The sequence below is a fragment of the Cervus canadensis genome, chromosome 18, assembly GCF_019320065.1.
Source record: "Cervus canadensis isolate Bull #8, Minnesota chromosome 18, ASM1932006v1, whole genome shotgun sequence".
NCBI lineage: Eukaryota > Metazoa > Chordata > Mammalia > Artiodactyla > Cervidae > Cervus > Cervus canadensis.
The window spans coordinates 56,920,276-56,937,307 of NC_057403.1; the positions used below are offsets into that span (position 1 = coordinate 56,920,276).

The following is a 17,032-nucleotide window of genomic DNA, read 5'->3' on the forward strand; positions in this document are numbered from 1 at the left end:
CGAGTCCGAGAGCTCACTAGTGAATGGGCGGCCCTGACACCGTCAGCTAGAACCTGCAAAAGGTCAGTCAACTAGTCTAAGTTCCTGCGCTGACTCATAAGCGCACCTGTCTGGGACCAGCGGAAGGTGTCTGGACCTCCTCTGGCCCAGAAACCCGCTCGGGCCCCCCCTCCGCCCTATGCCACCATAACTGGATGTGCAGGCACAGTTCTAAGCTCTCCTCGCCTCACTCAGGCCCCACCCCTGTGTACATCCAGCTTTATTAAATGCTACCCAGGACCTGCCAGTGTCTTGTGGGGGTGGGGGTGGGGCTGGGGGGTGGATCACAGGACGAAGGGCAGCCTGGGCCCTGTCCATTCACAATGAGGAGCTGCGTCTTCACATCAAGGCCAGGCATGCACCAGTTTCAACCACTTGCCTTAAAAAGATGATTTTTCTGTGAAGTTGCTGCATGAGTATGTATGGTGTTTTTCTGGGATTTTTACTATTCAAAATTTCAAACGTAAAGAAAAGCTGCATACTGCTCTATACCCGTGAGAATGGCGAGAATTTAAAAGACTCACAGTAATAAATACAGGCATGGAGGTGAAGCAACTGGAAACTTCCTACACTGTTCCTGGGAGGTAAGCTGGTACAACCACCGTGGAAAACGGCTTGGCACCAGCTACGAAGGTTGACTCTATGCATACCCTGTGACTCCAGCTCATTCTCATCTCTAAGCCAACAGAACTTCACGCACAAATCCCCAAGCGGCATGTGCAAGCGTTCCTGAGAATGGACACAACCCAAATGCCCACCGCCAGTAGAATGGCACTGCCGTAAGACGAAACACGATCTGGCAACAAAAGCGAACAACTCACAAGGGAACCCGACTGTACTGAACTATGGTTATCAAGACACTCCTTAAAACCTGTGGTAGAGCAACAGGAAAAGACAACTTCTTTACTGCATTAAATAACAAGCTCTAGCCAAGGGTCTGATAACTACCGTGACTCTGGAGTAATGACAAAGGTAATAAGACTCCAAGATGGTCTGTAACGGCGGGAACGGGCCTGGAAACCAGGCTGTCTGCTGGTGGCCGGGTCCCGGTCACAGCCAACAGCACCGCAGGCGGGCAGCCCTGAAGAAAACGCTGTGAGTCAGCCACAGCCCAGCGACAGCAAAGCTGTTTCTTCACGTCCAGGTTCACAGATACCCTGAACTCTATCCACGGGCCTGAGGATAAGAACTGGAAACTGGAGGTTTTCTTTTTGTCCCCTTTATTCTATTCCTGGTGATAAAATGCTCCCTGAACCCACATGTATACACGAAGAAAGTGACAGCTGAAAGGGGGTCTCAGACACTTGCACACGCACATGCACAGCGGAGCTACTTCCATTAGCAGAAAGGTGCAAACAACCCACAAGTCCACTGACGGATGAATGGATGAACACTGTGGTGTGCGCGTGCACACGTGCGTACACACACACACGAATATCATTCAGCCTTAAAAAGGAAATTCTGACACGCTACAACATGGGTGAACATCGCGGACATTATGCTAAGTGACGTCAGGCAGACACAAAAATACAAATACTGTTTGATTCCACTCGCGTGAGGGGCCTAGAGGACACAGATTCATAGAGACAGAAAGGAAAACGCGGTCACAGGGACCTGGGGCTGGGAGAACATGGAGTCAGGGTGTATGGGGACAGGGCTTCTGAACTGGAAGATGCAAGTCAGGCTCCGGAGACGGACAGTAGCAATGGCCACACAACGAGGTGAAGGTACTTAACGCCACTCAACTGCACGCTTACAAACGGCTAAAACGGTAAGCTTTGTGTTATGTATATTTGACCATGATCATTTTGTGGCTCAGCTGGTAAAGAATCCGTCTGCAATGAGGGAGACCTGGGTTCGATCCCTGGGTTGGGAAGATCCCCTGGAGAATGGAACGGCTACCCACGCCAGCATCCTGGCCTGGAGAATCCCATGGACTGTATAGTCCGTGGGGTTGCAGAGTCGGACATGACTGAACGACTTCCACTTTCATAAATAAGTAAATAAACTCCCTGAACATGGAAGGCACTGGCTTTCTGAGGACAGGAACTGCCTCCCCGTGGCTGGGGGTCAGACGCCATATGTGCCTGGGCTTGCGAGCTGCTGGGCCACCCTGGGCAGGTTGCTTCACCGCTCTGGTCTCAGTTTCCACCTCCGAAGGAGGGCCGCGGGCACAAGGGCAGCTGTGACGTGTCAGGCACGGGTGCCAGGCCGGCAGGGCGGCAGGCATGCCGTTGTGTGGAGACTGCCATGACCCCGTGGGGTTAGTAGCACCACGCCTGCCCTGACAGGGGACTCAGCTAACTTGCCCAAGGTCGCCGGCAAGGCCGGGCTGACGGAGGAGCCCAGGTCCAGCTGCGGTCATCTGCCTGCTGCTTGTTTACCGTCTCTCCCGCCGGGCAGCAGGCTCCAGTGCGACAGACCCCGTGTCTGTTCCGTTGGCCACACGGTCCCCAGGGCCGCACACAGAAGGCTCAGTAAATACCTGCCCAGCGACTGGAAGAATCCAGTTCTGTCTGGCCCCAAAACTGGCTTCCCTATGAAGCGCGGGACGGTGGCGGCCACGGGGCCGGGGCGCTCCGGTCTCCGTGCAGAGCCACGATTGCTGCCATTGTTCAGTCGCCCAGTCGTGTCCAACTCTTTGTGACCCCTTGGACTGCAACAAGCCCCCTTCACTACCTCCCAGAGTTTATTCAAACTCATGTCCATTGAGTGGGTTATGCCACCCAACCATCTCATCCTCTGTTGTCCCCTTCTCCTCCTGCCTTCAATCATTCCCAGCATCAGGGTCTTTTCCAATGAGTCAGCTCTTAGCATCAGGTGGCCAAAGTATTGGAGTTTCAGCTTCAACATCAGTCCTTCCAATGAACACCCAGGACTGATCTCCTTTAGGTTGGACTGGTTGGATCTCCTTGCAGTCCAAGGGACTCTCAAGAGTCTTCTCCAACACCACAGTTCAAAAGCATCAATTCTTTGGTGCTCAGCCTTCTTTATGGTCCAACTCTCACATCCACACACGACCACTGGAAAAACCATAGCCTTGAGTAGAAGGACCTTTGCTGGCAAAGTAATGTCTCTGCTTTTTTAATACGCTGTGATACCCTCTAGCAGAGGTGGGGCTGGAGTCAGCCACAGTGAGAGGGACAGAAAAAAAAAGGGGGAGGTCTGTCTCCCTTCCAGGGCCGCACCCGCACTGCGACGGCCCAGGCACGCCTCGAGAGGACACCAATGACTCGGGCCAGCCCTTGGGCTTCTGTTGCACGTGAGGGGGACGCTTGTGGTTCAATGGGGCCCTGCCGCCGAGAGAGCCAGGATGCGAGCTCAGCCCTGTGGCCACGCTCCCTGGATGAGGAGGCTGCGCCTGAGCAAGAAGGTCAGGGTTCCCCGACGGCAACTCAGCACAAGAGGCAGCCCGGGGCGGCCCACGGCCCAGGCACCCCAGGCTGCCTCTGCCACCCCGAGGCCGAGGGCACCCAACCCGGGGACGAGGGTGGCCGGGGAGGCGGGCGCTGGGCCCCCTACTGCCAAGAGCACGTCAGTGGGTTTCCTGTGCAGACGGCGTTCTGGGCCACAGTGCTCTGTGGGCAAAGGGAGGGGGCGGCAGTGACCTAAATCAGCCGAGGCAGCTGGGCTGGGTGACTCGGGGACCTGGGGTCCTTGCCGCTAGGCCGGGCACCAGGCAGGCGTGATGTGCGAGAGGGACGCCCTGCCTTTGGGGTCCCACCAGGATGGGCGCTGCTGGGGGGTTATGCAGCCCACCTTGTAGCCAGGTGACCATAGGCAAAGACAGATAGATAAGACGGGGTGAATCTGCACAAGAGGGCAAGCGCACAGCCCCTGTGCAGCAGGGAAATGAAGAACTAAACTGCAACCAACAGCCGCAGACCCCAAACCCGGGAGCAGATGGCGCAGAGGGGAAAAGGCAAGCTGGAAGCACCTTTTAAGAGCATACATGAAGCAACGCTACATACTGTTTACGGTTCCTTACGGTTACATAAGTGTGCCAAAGTACTGAACATCTTACGGAAAGATCTACACCAGATTTACAATAAAGGGTACCTGGAGGCAGGTGCTGAGCCAGAGGTCAAGGTAATTAATTATCATTTTTCCAGGGGTGTTTTATTCCTTTTACTCATATCAAAGAGGATATATAATATAAACAGTGGTCAGTCTGGGTGACAGAAATGTGGTTTTTACTATTAGTCCTTGATGCTCTTTGTTTGATTATTGGCTAATCTGAAACTCATCCGGGTATCAGTGTGTGGTCAAATAATGAATCTTCCTGATCGTATGTGTCCTAAATTGTATTTTTAATTCTCAAAATTCAAAAAGAAAAGATCTCCCAGAGCACAGAGTGCTCCTTCAAAGTGCTCACGAGACTGTAGTTCTTCCAACAAGAACCCAGAGTTGGGGTGGACAGCACGCCTCTGACCTCTCAAGGAGTTCAGGGTGTCCAGCGGCAGAGGCAGCCTCACCGAGCCCCCCAGCCCTCCGCCTGCAGTCCAGGGGTGCCCACCTGGACGGCGCCCCTGCTGGCAGGGGCCCCTCCGCCAATCATGCTCCAGCAGACCCGGTGACGGCACCAGCCACCAATCGGAGTGCTGGCCGGCGTGAGCGAACCATGTTGCCACGCCAGGCTGACGGGCTGTCAGCTGGAGGCAGACGCTTCCTTCCTCTCGGGGCGCCTTCATCAAGGTGCATGTGCAATTTATGGACGCGCTGCCCAGCGCTGAAACAGGCGGCCCCCATGCCTGCCCACGCCGAGCTCCCAAATTTCAGATTTCCTCTTGCATCGTAACGGTGCCCCTTGAATCCTGCTTACTCACTCTGCCTCCCTCATCTCCAGATAAAAAAGAGGTGACATTCTGCGAGCTATGTCTGTGTCATCCGCTCGCCCTTCTATGGAGAAATTCTAGCTGCAAGATTCAGACACCAGAGGGGGAGAGAAATATTCAGGATACCGTCTTCCTTGCCCTGGGGCTCGACAACCCAAATGACCCCCCACAGTGTGGCCGTGCTGAAATCTGGGTGCAAGGTGCTGAGGGAGTTTTCCAAACCGTCTAGTTTCTCCTGAAAACCAAGGCAGACTTGGGTGGGAAATAACTCACTGCAGGGAGCCACCAGGAGGGGCTTATCAGCTCCCCTACAGGCCCCACCTGCTACGCTCTGGGTGAGCAGAAAGCCCCCTCCCCAGCGGAAGGGCCCCAGACAGCGAGCACCCTCCCTTCTGGAAGCAGAAACCCCCCGGCACAACCCTGTCTTTCCAAGAAGCAGCAGTGGCGTTTCGGGGAGGCGGTGACCTCAGCAGTAACCATTTTGCAGAGCTGAGCGGCAGTGGGGGCAGTCCGTGCTGTGCTGCTTGGGGGGCGGTGAATGCGGAGCCACCGGTTAACTAAAACCTCTGCTGTCTTCCTGCCGCTGCCGACCATCACCATAGGAACCACATCCTGCTGCTACCATGGCAACCGCACAGTACCATCCACTCAGCAAGCAATGATGCAGAGGCCACTCAGGAAGGCTTGCTTACACAGGGCCCTGGGGCTGACGGTCCTGCGGTCCACAGTCACGGGGGCCGGGAAGCAGCAGAAGCCTTCTGAAATGACTAGCCTGGGAGTTAAAAGCCCTCCTCCTGCTCCTCAGGAACTAATGTGCCCCCCAAATTAAATCCTTTCTAAAGTACCTTCCTGTTCCTGAGCTGCAGAAATTTCCAGAGCAAAACACCTGAGACAGGAACTTCACAGGTGCCTCGTTCCACACCTGGCCACGGTGCAAACGGAGACAACAGCAAGCCGGGTCACCCAGGGGCTTCCAGGGTGAGACCCCAGGCTCCCTGCAGCAGCCTCTACGGCAGACCGGCGCCAGGAGAGGCCCTTTCAAAAGCAGCGCCTGCTTTCATCCTCACAACCCTGCTCATCAACTGAACGTCCCATTTCCTAGCCACGTTTTACAGAGGAATGGGGCTCAGAGAGGCTCAGGGACCCGCGTACGGTCACGCAGCACATTGGGCAGTCCTGTCTGGATCTGACTCTCCCGCCCTGAGAGAGTCTGGTCACCTTTATCACCTCCAATGCCATGTTCAGTGAATCAGACCCTACTTAATAACAGCAGCTAATGGATGAATTTTAGCAAGTATTATCTTCAATAAACATTCACAGCTACCCCATAGCGATTGCTTACTGTGTGCTAGGCCTTGTGCTAGATACTTTACACGGGGCAGCTGACGAGTCCATGAGGCAGAAATGACTACTGAAGAGGAAAGTGAGGTGCAGAGAGGTGCATGACTTGTCTGAGGGGATCACAGACAGCAAGCCAGAGGAAGACCTGGGCTTCAAACTCAGCCAGCTAGACTCCAGAGCCGGGCCCTCAGCCACCCGCTCCCCAGTGACACCAGCAGCTGAAACGCAAGCACGGATCCAGCCACCCAGCCACCCTCCCAAGGTCCCCACGCTCGGGCCTGCACCTGTCACCCCAGACACGGGTGAAAAGACCCTGCCTGGCCTCGCAGGAGCATGTGGGTCACGGCCCATGGCTGGGTCCCTGGCGCCCTTCCACGCATCCTAATGACAGCCCACTCCAGGGGGTCACGGCTTCAGCGCTCCCTCTTCATCCTGAGGCAACGATTTCAGAAGCCACTTCCCATTCACTGCAGTCCAGGGAGAGAGAGCCCCCAAGGCCAAGGGCATGAAGGGAGGAAAGGAGAGTCTAGCCGGTCCCTGCAGCTCACAAAGGTTATTTCCATGCTGCATAGATTCGGAGAGCCATATGAAACTGCCTTATGAGAGGGTAAAAGTGGCCGAATGCTGGCAATTTCATAAGGTTCGTCTCAGTATCTGAGCCTCACCACACACCCACTTCACAGATGAGGAAACTGAGGCTCAGTGAGGTTACGTGACCTGTCTTAACAGGTCACTAAGATGGGAAGCAGGGGCTCCTGAAGTGGAGCCAGGTCTGTCTGGCCTCAAAGTCCTTTTCCTCCACCGAGCCCTGCTGTCTCCCCAAGTGCCCCAGGGGCTGGGAAGCCAGGCGAGGGTGGGACTGAGTGGGAAGACAGACCAGAGGAACCACCTGCTGTGCCGCATAAGATCTGACGCAGGGGGCCAGCGGCTAGGACTTTCTCTAGGGATCCAAGCTCGCTCTCAAATGGACACAGGTGAGACCAGCGATTACAGGGATTTCATCTCACTTTTTAGATCAGCATCAATTGACACAGAACATAGACCCTGATGCTGGGAAGGAGTGAAGGCAGGAGGAGAAGGGGACGACAGAGGATGAGATGGCTGGATGGCATCACTGACTCAATGCACACAAGTTTGAGCGAGCTCCAGGAGACGGTGAAGGACAGGGAGGCCTGGCGTGCTGCAGTCCGTGGGGTCGCAGAGTCACACACGACTGAGCGACGGAACCACAGCACAGGAAGCAGCAGGGCAGTTACTGAGTCGCTAAGAGCCCAGCTGGCCAGCGAGTAAGGGAGGGTGCTAACGCCCACTGCACACGCTGGCCGGGAAGTAAACGCCATTCTGGGAGCCGCGAGCCCAGCACTGCGCCTGGGACGCGGGCAGGCGGGGCGCCGAACCCGTACTTCTCCTGTGCACGGCTGGCCTCTGGACCGCTCGCCAAGCTGGACGGGGGCGGCCCAGCCCGGTCCCGTGGGGGACTTCAGGAGAAGGCCTTTCCCAAGCCTGTGCCCTCCTCTTTCCCTGAAAGAACCGGCATTTCCTGTGTTCCATCCACGAGAAAGCCACTGTTTTCATTCACAACCCTGACACCTCTCTCCTCTTCCCCAAGTCCACGGTGTCAGGGGCCCAGAGGACACACAGTGGGCCAGAGCAGAGGAGTCCTTCGCAGATGGCCAGTCACGCTTTCAAAAATGACCCCAGATTTCTCTGTGCTCGGCGACCTTCTGACCAAAGAGAGCGCCAGACAGAAAATGGAGGGGTGAGAAGATCCACTGGCTTTAGCCACGGGGGTTTCCAAGGTGACTCGGGAGACAGCATCCCGTCCACTGCAGCCCTCCAGAGGGTGGCACGTCCTCCGAGAGCGGCATCACCCGTTCCGCCTCCACAGCGTGCGAGTGTGTGCACACGTGTGCTCAGAGACACACCCGCACACACACACACGCACGCACACACTCAGGGCTAACCACGGTGCAGTGAGGGGAGGGGACACTCGAAGCCAACACTTTTCATTTACTTTGCTGGCAAAGAAATTCCACAGACCCACTGGCACCCATTTTCCTAGAAAATCCAACAAGTACAAGAGGTTCCCATTGTTGGGGTGGGAGGTCAAGGTTGAAAACATGTTTTAACCCAACTTTGTGCCATGGCTGCACCTTCCAAGTCTCCAGGGAAGATCTAACTAACTTCAAAATGGCATTCCCATAGGATGGGACTGCTTCCGACACATTCCCAAAAGAGTCAAGGCTGTTCCTTGTTTCTTCCGGAGAAGATGTTCCCAAGCTCCCCCCATTGTTTGTGGGGGTACTCCAAGGATAAGATACACTAGCTTAAATGTAGGGCTGTCCTTCCCTTGACAGACCACTACTTATTTTACAGTTACGCAGCTGACAAGTGAATGTGATGTCATCATAAAAACTCGAACAACCAAGAAATATGAAAAGCGAAAAACAACAAAGACAATTTTACCTGCATTCAATCCCACTGGCTTCCCCAGAGATAATCCCCTTGGGCCGGTTTAAGGTGCTTCCTTAGAGTCATTTTCTAGGCACTTATGTGCATGTAAAAAAAAAAAAATCTTTTGTCTTATGCTTTGGTGTGACAACGGGTCTCACACAACAGCACGTTCTGGTTATCCTTCCACGGCAAGGCATTTTGGATGGCCCTCATGGCTCTTCACCAGGCATCACAGGCCGCAGAACCAGCGGACTGACGTCTTCTGAGCCCTGCACGTGGTCTCCAGCTTTCTCTCTGCTCCCTCACACGTCCCCGCCATGTCTCTAGACGCGTGAGGGAGCACTTCTTTGGAACAGGCACCTAGATGGTCTGGTACCTGTCACGGGCCCCTGGACTCAGCAGTGCACAGCCAGATCCGGGCCCAGTGTGAGCGCGGGGCGCCCGCCATCCACAGGACACCCAGCCTGGGGAGGCAGGCTAGCTCGTTCTAGGGAGGGCTAGCGCTGGGGCCTGGTGAAGCTTGCCGAGACAGAGGGGCAGAGGGCCTCGGGCTCTGGGGCTGCCTAGCTCTGCCAGCAACCAACTGGGTGGCCATGGGTCACTCCAGGCCTTGGGCTCCAGCTCTGGGAAACAGGAAGGGTAGGATCTGCCTGCAGGGATGCTGGGAAATTCACTGAGACGGTGCCTGGTTCTCAGTGACCCTTGGGCGACCCATCCGCTGCACTTCCTGTTACTGAAGCAAAGGGTCCCGTTGTGGGACCACGGCAGCCACCTTGGACAGAAGGACAGGAGATATTTAAATGATCAAATGCCTTTGGGTAGAAGTTGTTATTAGGAAGAGATGGTGGGGGAGACGTATTTTTATTGAGTTAGAATAGAAATGTAAACTGCTGATGAGAAAAATTAAGTTCTTTTCCTCAGAGTAACAATGCCGGCACTGACCCAGCGCAGACATGTGCCAAGTGTTATCCTACGGACTTTGCATCTATTAAGGCACTTAATCTTCACAAGCCTAGGAGACAGGAAATATAGTCACGCCTGTTTTACAGATGAGAAGACTGAGGCATTGTTAGAAATGTGCCAAACGAACTTTCCGAGAGACATTTGGAAAATGAGCCCACGAGCTTACCATTTGTAGGAGGAGGTGCCAGAACTCGCTTGTAGGCACCCCAGAGCCCATATGCATAAGCACCATGCTGGCACTGACCACTACGGGTGCCCGCAATGTGCCAAGAACAACCAGAAGGGCTCCCCGCTTTGTGGATGAAGACGCGGAGGCTTGGGGAGGTGAGGCCGCCGTGCAGGGTCACCGGCTCACAAGTGGCCGTGCAGCTTGGGGCCTGCGCGGCCTCATTCCTGAGCTGCCCCTGGGCCTGAGGGCTCAGCCTTGCTGCCAGGTTCGGGCTGTGCTGCCCCTTCCGCTCTCCGCACACCGTTTCCGGAGACTTCTCTCAGCCTCATCCGCTGGGGGTGGTCACACGGCCCCCTCCTCCCCAGAGGGGAAGCTTTCTTGGTCCTCCTCGCTGCACGCCATCCCTGGATTTAGCTTCATGGGCTGGAACACCTGCCCTCCAACACAAATCCACCCTCAAATAGACCAGGAGTGTCACCGGATTCTAGCCTCTTGTCTAGTAAATACATGAAGTCATTCTCCATAAACAAACATATTATTTCGGTATCACTGGGCATCAACAAAGCTGGCAGCGTTTTCCCTTTTTTGTTTTCTTTTGTTTTTTAAACGAGCAGCAACAACCAGGGCAGAAACCCCGAGGTCCACCGGGGGCTCCGGTCACAGGGCCTTCCTGGTGCCCATGACAGTGCTAGGTGCTGGGGACAAGCCCGGCCAGGGTAGGGGGGCAGAGCAGACACTGACAGCACTGACCGAGTGACCGAGGCTGCAAGGCGGGGCGGCGAAGCCAAACCCAGAGGCTCGAGGAGGTGGGGCAGCAAAAACCCACCCAGAGGGAGCCCTGCTGCGCGGCAGGGACCAGCTCCAGCTTGGCCTGGCCCCTGGACGGCCGGGTCTCGGAAGCGTCCAGGGCCGGCCGTCGCCTCCTCTCTGGACCGGAGGGCAGGTGGCTCCCACGCCAGCAGCCTCGGAGTGAGCCTGGAGGTTTCACCCCTGCTCCCTGCGCGCCTGGCTCTGAGGTGTCCTGAGGCCGCGGGGAAGCGGGGGCCAGCTCTATTTTTGAGCTGGCCTCCCGGGAGGATCCCTGGGTGGAGAGGAGCCCAGCCCAGCCGGGTGGTGTGACGGATCGGCTTTCGGGCCCTTCATCCACCCGACAGCCGCTTCCGGAACACCTACTACGCATGGGGCCCGAGCCAGCGGGGCTGGCCTGGCTCGGCCACTCTGCCACCTGCCGCGGCCTTGGCAGCGGGAACGGCGGGAAGGTGGCACCTAGGAATAGCCCGCTGGCAGGGAGCCCCCACCTCTCGGCCTGGGGAGCAGCGGAGAACGCGGGCGGGCCCCGCTCCACAGAAGACTCCTTCTGCAAGCAAGAACTCTCCGTCCCGATGAAAAGAGGATAGAACTTAAAGAGATTCGTTCACAAAAGGTCTAAGTAAGGAACTAAAATCAAAGCAAAAGGCTCCCACCGGCCTCAGGTGGGACGATCTGGGCATCAGAAACAAGAGTAAACAACTACCCTGGATTCAAACACATCAAATAAAAATCAGCTCATTGCTCTAAAACTTAGCAATAAAGGGGAAGACTAAAGCTTTTTTCCCTGCCTCCCCTTTGTAAACTGAGCTTCAGTTCAAACAAGCAGTTGATGAAGTCCCCTTTAGAATAACTCCATCTAATAAACGAAGAAGGAAAGGTAGACTTCAGACAGCTTCACTCTGCAACCCTGATTTAATACAGGACCCAGGCATGGTCGTTGATGACAACTAAAAACTCAGCAGGCCAGCTGGGGGCTGCTGCATTAGAAGCACGGGTGCAGGATGAACCAGGAAGTCGTGGGATGAGCAGGAAACTTTCAGGGACTACAGGGCACTGAGGAACGGGTTCCATGACACCACGAGGAAGCGATCGGCAAGGGTGGGAATATGGAAAATTCCACAAGCTACATGTCCTGATTCCAAAAGCGGTTTTAAAAACCCTTAAGAGACATACCAAGCAAACATGATGTACTAACCCATGTTTGGATTCTTACTGAACAAATCACGACCAAAATCATTTATGAGACAATTGGGGGAATGTGACTGAGCACTTGATGTCAAGGAATTATTGTCAGTTACTTAGGCATGAAAATGGCATTACATTTATATGTATCTTTTCAAAGATACCTTATTTTTTTGGAGATACCTGTTTCGGTCATTTCTATTGACGTAATAAGATGTCAGGGGACTGCTTCCAGATAATTTCACGGTTGGAGAGGAAGGGAAGTGGTGGCGGGAAGGGGTTACTGGACAAGACCGGCCCAGGGTTGGTGAAGCCAGTGATGGGTACACGGGGGGTCACTGTACTCTTCTCTGTTGTCAGTTTATGTTTTTAAGTTTCCCCCAAATATTGGTTTTCATCTATTTCTTTTTTAATTAGGGGAAGAAAAAAAAAAATCCATGCATCTCAGGCTGATCTGGGGTAGTAGCAGAGAAGGGTGGCATTGGCGTGCCCAGAGCCAGCCCGGGAATCACGTCTCCAGGACCGAAAGCCTGGCCCTGGCACGGGCTGGTCACGGGATGGCACGTGTCCCTTCAGCCAAGCCTCAGTTTACACCCCTGTTAAGTGGGGCTGATCACCACAGTGCTTCCTCGGGAGACTGCTATGAGGACTGAAGAAAACAACCCAGATGAAGGGCTTTCCGAGGGCCCACAGCAATGCTAAGCAGCCACGCCACCAGCTTTCTGTCTCGTTGTCACCTTGAGGGAGAACATGAAGGATGAGGTGGTTACATGAGCACACGCCCACCCTGAGCTCTGGGGCCTCACCCTGGGAGACGGAGGCCCAGACACGGGGTCTCTGCAGCTCCAGGCGGCCGTGAGGAGCAAGCGTCTGCTGCTCTGCAGACGGCCCCCGAGAACCAGGAAGGTGGCAGGACTCTGGGCCATCACCTAAGCCCAGCCGGGCGGGCTCCTACCAAAGGGCCCATCAGAGATGCAGGAGCATCCTCCCCGAGTGTGACGCTGACTGATCACAGCGTGCTGCGTCTGCCCACTGGACCTGGCCGAGAAGACAATCCTCCAGGGCAAGACTGCCAAATGGAGCTCCAGGCAGATGGCCTCACTGCAGAGAGGTGGGAGGCCCTGCACCCTGGGCTCCCAACACACTTGTGTGCTGCAGCCCATCTGGTCAGAGGAGACGGGGGACTGCAGCCTGGAGCCCGGGAGAGACCCGGCCACAGAGACAGGAGCACCCCAAGAGCAGGCTGGTCAGACCGTGCCCTTGGGGGGGCCCAGGCAAGGTTTGCGAGCTACCCTGAAACGTGGCCCCACCCCACTCACGGGAAAAGCTCTGTGTTGGGGCCACACTGGCCCAACCTGCTCAGGATGACCGGAGGGAGATGGACAAACGAGAGGGTGGGAAAGACAGCCGGTCCATGACTCCCTGGGCGCCCCTATCATGACAGCCATTCCCGTTCTTGAGTGCTGACAAGGCTCAAGTTCAGAGAAGTCAGAGGTGACACAGGCAGGAAGCAGGGGAGCCTCTACTTCAAACCCAGTGACTATCTCCAAAGCCATGCTCCATCTGCTGCAAGCTGCCGACCCGGCGGGGCAGGCGGAGATGGAACCCCAAGAGCATGCGTGACCCTCATAGACTTGCAGAGTCTGCTCTTCACTGGGGCCTGGGGGCTCTTCTCCCTGAAGGTGATCTTTCTTTGAAAAACAATAACTCAGTGATTTCCTTTCACATCATGAAAAGTTGCCACTCTCTGGATGAAGTGAAAAGAACCCAGGGTTTGATGGAAAAGTTCATTGGGGGGTGAGGGAGGGGCTTCACTCCAAAAAAGAAGAGGGTTGTACCTCCCAAATATCCAAATTCCACTTCTTCGGAATGCACGTATCACGCGCTCAATTTTGCAAGCCATTGGCTGCAGGACCAGGGAGGCTGGCTCTGGACTGGGGCACGTGTTCTAAGCATTTCCCGGCCCGTGGGGCTCGGCTGACAGAGCACATGTCAGGCCCTGGCGCACGGGACCCGGCCCACCCATCCCGGCGCCTGCCTGTACCACGGGCCGCCCTGGGCCTCCACTATGGTCCTGAGACCTTCCTCGGGGGCACCCTCTGCCGGCAGCGGCGATTAGGAAATTTCTATCAATATTCCAAAGGCACACAATCTTTGACCCAGCGACTCCGCCTCTAGGAATCGATCCCGGAGATGAGATTGCGTGTCTCAAAGATTTGTGTACGTGGCTGATCGCCACAGCAGCATGTGGAAGAGCAAGAGGCTGGAAACAAACCCACCATGAGGGCAGGGCTCCGTGAACCTGAACGGGAATCCTCTGCAGCAGCGCACGAAGAATGAGGAAGCCATGATCACTGGCATCCCCTGCGACTGCTCAGTGGGGAGAAAACAACGCAGGAACGGGGATTCCATCATTTGCTTCACAAAAAAAGAAAATAAAAATACGCATTTGTTTGCTTCTGTGTACCTAGACCACCTCTAGAGAAAGGATCACTCCGTCCTTCAGAGACCCTCAAGGCTGGCCTGGTGTCCCGGGCAGCAAGAGGACCCCCAGGCACGCTCCCAGCACTGCTGGCGCTGTGGTTACAAACCCTCCCTCGAACCTCGGCCTCCTGATTCTCCAAGAACCCCACATGGGCAAACACTCAGTAACCCACATCCATTCCGCCAGGAAATCTCACTCGAGTCTTCGCTTCTAAGAAGACTTATGAATTTTGCATTGCACCCCACATCTGTGACTTCCTAGGTGACTCAGGAGACATGGGTCGGGAAGATCCCCTGGAGGAGGGCATGGCAACCCACTCCAGTATTCTTGCCTGGAGAATCCCCATGGACAGAGGGGCCTGGCGGCCTACAGTCCGTGGGTCACAGAGCCGGACACGACTGAGCACACACGCCATCCCCGCACCTGCTCCAAGAGTGTACTAATATTTTAGATGACTCCCTGGCGACACTCTCCCCCCGCCAGTTAGTCTGCTACTAAAAAGGATGCTTCCAGAAAGAGGTGCCATATTAGAAATTACACACCAGTGAAATCATGTAACCTTTCCCCTCTTCAAGTAAAATGCTTATTCCAAGAGGATAGGTCATGTTTTCAATTACAGATCAGCTAAGAGACTTAAGCTCTTCCCTCTAAATTGACAAGTCAAGCAGGTATGTGGGGAAGACACAGCAAGTCAGCCTATGGTTTCTGGAACTCCTGATTCATGGTGGGCTACACGTATGCTGTGTGAGAGTAGCTGGGGGGCCATCTCTAAAATCTGCAGAGCGCGCACAGCCGAGACCCCCAAGAGCCAGGCCACGGGGCTGAGCCTCAGGGCACACTTAGAGAAAAGACTTTGAGCCACTGCAACTTCAAAGGCCCACTTAATTCTCCTCCTGCTTAATAATCTTTATATTTGGAAAACCTCCCCTGCCCCCAACTAGTGTTCTTAAGCCATTACTAACTTTTATTTTCCTTTTATTTCCAATTTTCTAATGTTACTTCCATTACACAAAGACAGTAAGAAAAAAAAATAGTAAATGTCAATAAAAGGATCAGGATTCTCTGTGTAAAAAAAAGTAGCTGAACTGAACCTAGAATCCAGGTCTCAAGAATAAACGTCAAGACTGCGCTAAGCTTTCTTTCTGAAGGGTTGAAAACTTCTCTGCGAAGCCCACCTCATTACTATCTTCTAAGACCCCCGCCCAGTCACTGGGACACCACTGAATCAGCCCAGAGTGCAAGCTCATCACAGCGGCCGGGACCCAACCCCAGTTCAGCCAGCCGTGAAACCTGGAGGACGTGCCTTAACCTCTCTTAGCCTCGATCACCTCATCCACAAAATGAGGCTGAGGACCATTCCCCTCTGTTACAGTGTCGCCAGAGGATGAACCGAGACAACGTGCGCAAACTGCTCAGTCTGCTGACTGGAACAGAGGAAGCCCCCAGCAAAGAGCAGCTCATATTTTTCCCAATGTACACTGCCCACCCCCGCCCTGTCTCAGCAAGGAGAGCCCCAAGGTCTGGGGAGGGAAATTATCTCGGCCAGCATGTCAGAGCAGCTTCCTGATGCCGCTCACCATCTCTTCCCTCACACGGGGTTGGCGGAAGTAGACAAGACTTTCAGTTCCCAAACCAAGAAAGCGCTAAAGCTCCCCTGCAACACGCCCAGAACCCAAGAGGGCTCCGCAGATGCCCTGAGCTCACGAACCCCGCTGCCTGAGGACCAGCGCGCAGAGTCTGAGGGGCAGAACCTGCAGCCCCAAGGCTGTGTGAGCCCGGCCAGCCCGGGGGACTGGGCACCCCGCAAGGGAGCGGGCAGCAGTGTGGTCCCCAGACACGCAGGGCCCCTCCTTCACCTGGGCACAGAGTAGGACTCCACTCCCCCCACCCCGGCCCCCCACACCTCCTCAAATTGTAGGTGTGGCTGTGTGACTTGCTCCAGCCAGTGCAATGGGAACAGGGACGGGCGTCATTTGCAGGCCCGTGTGCAAGCTGCCACATCTCTTATCCTGCCTCTCCTGATGGTGGAGACGCACATTTAGATGGGGCCTCCGCCAGCCTGGGGCCCCGAGTATTCTAGAGGTAAGCAAGAACCCTGCTGAAGTGCCCTGATGTTTAGCACAAAGGAGAAATAAACATCAGTTGCGTAAAGCTACCGGTGGTCCAGTTGCATAAAGCTACCGGTGGGCGGGGCTGTTTGTTACTGGGGCATAACCTAGTTTAACGGGGTGATACAAGGAGTCAAAGAGTACATTCTACAGCAGCACTTCTCAACATACCTGGGGCGAGAGACCAGTTTTCAGCTTTAATTTCCAATCTGCTGCAGGCCGATACTTTCGGAAACACAATAAAAACATCATTCCAATGTTAAGTTAGAAAAGTGTCTATGTGCTTACTCACTGTACTGTCTCCTGCAGAGCAGCACAGATCCTGGGCCACCCTGCCTGTGGATCAAAACGAGGGTGGGCTCAAGCCCCAGCTCCCCCTTTTTCTGATGATGGGGATACAGTTCAACCTTTCCAAGTCTCAGGTTTGCAAGGTAAGAATTTTCGCGTGAGGATTTAAGGATGAAGTGCACAGACCACAATGCGAGGTGTGAAGGGCGCAGTAGGCGTCACCTCCTCATGCACATCCGGCCCTGTCCCCAGTGACACTCATGTCACACGCAGGCCCAGGGACGGATGCAGGGGTCTGGGCGGAGCTGCAGGCTGCAAGCAGCCGCCCAGGACAAGGCAGTGGGCTGAGATGCAGAAT

General features: G+C 55.1%; 1 protein-coding gene across 1 annotated transcript in view; it reads right to left on the reverse strand.

Moving 5' to 3' along the window:
• LOC122421712 (c-Maf inducing protein) overlaps positions 1-17,032 on the reverse strand; it is a 204,790-nt gene that overhangs the window by 138,680 nt on the left and 49,078 nt on the right. The window lies entirely within an intron of this gene.